The sequence below is a fragment of the Anoplopoma fimbria genome, unplaced genomic scaffold (assembly GCF_027596085.1).
Source record: "Anoplopoma fimbria isolate UVic2021 breed Golden Eagle Sablefish unplaced genomic scaffold, Afim_UVic_2022 Un_contig_11916_pilon_pilon, whole genome shotgun sequence".
Taxonomy (NCBI): domain Eukaryota; kingdom Metazoa; phylum Chordata; class Actinopteri; order Perciformes; family Anoplopomatidae; genus Anoplopoma; species Anoplopoma fimbria.
Window position 1 is genome coordinate 1 of NW_026551506.1, and position 766 is coordinate 766.

At 46.7% G+C, this 766-nt stretch overlaps 1 non-coding gene across 1 annotated transcript; it reads left to right on the top strand.

Moving 5' to 3' along the window:
* The first annotated feature begins 352 nt into the window (after positions 1–352).
* Positions 353–423, top strand: trnag-gcc (transfer RNA glycine (anticodon GCC)). Its single transcript has one exon. It is a non-coding gene; the product is annotated as a tRNA-Gly (tRNA).
* The last annotated feature ends 343 nt before the right edge of the window (positions 424–766 follow it).

The window sequence follows — 766 nt, forward strand, 5'->3', positions numbered from 1 at the left end:
AGTGAGGGTGAACCGAGAACGTCTAGCAGAGGCCCCTCTCCGCAATATCCTAAACTCCATCCTCTGTATTTTTCTTTTTGGATATTAGGGTAAGGTTGGGACATGGAAGCAGAGTGGGCCATGTTGAAAACCGTAACCTAAGATCCGGAGGGGGTGATTAGGATGAGCGACCTGCCTGATCTGATCCCAATTGGTGCTTTGTTGTTGGACTCCTGTGCCTGTCATTGTCCATTATCAACACCATGTTCAAATACAAGGCTATTCATAAGTGTATTTGGTACCTTATGCCACAGAGCCATGAACAACATAGTAGTTGGGTCAGGCGAGAACAGGCACGTAATAGAGCGTGCAAGCATTGGTGGTTCAGTGGTAGAATTCTCGCCTGCCACGCGGGAGGCCCGGGTTCGATTCCCGGCCAATGCAGGACACTTTTTGGAAGTAGAAATGTGATTCTGAACCTCACTGACATGTCCTCCATGGAGAAGGAAGATTTTAAGTATCCTAAACTTCATCATCTGTATTTTTATTTTTGAATTTTAGGGTAGGCTTGGGACATGGAAGCAGAGTGGGCCATGTTAAATTCATGAGTGTACTTGATACCAGAATACCTCAGGCCAAAGATCCATGATCAACTTTGTGGTTGGATCATCAGAACTGCGGCCGAATGTCTTGGACACCTTGGTGAAGAGAAAGCAGAGCTGTCTACTGATAATCGCTACCTGGTCTTGAGTTGCAAGAGATAGCTGGGGAGGCTGCTGGACAAACC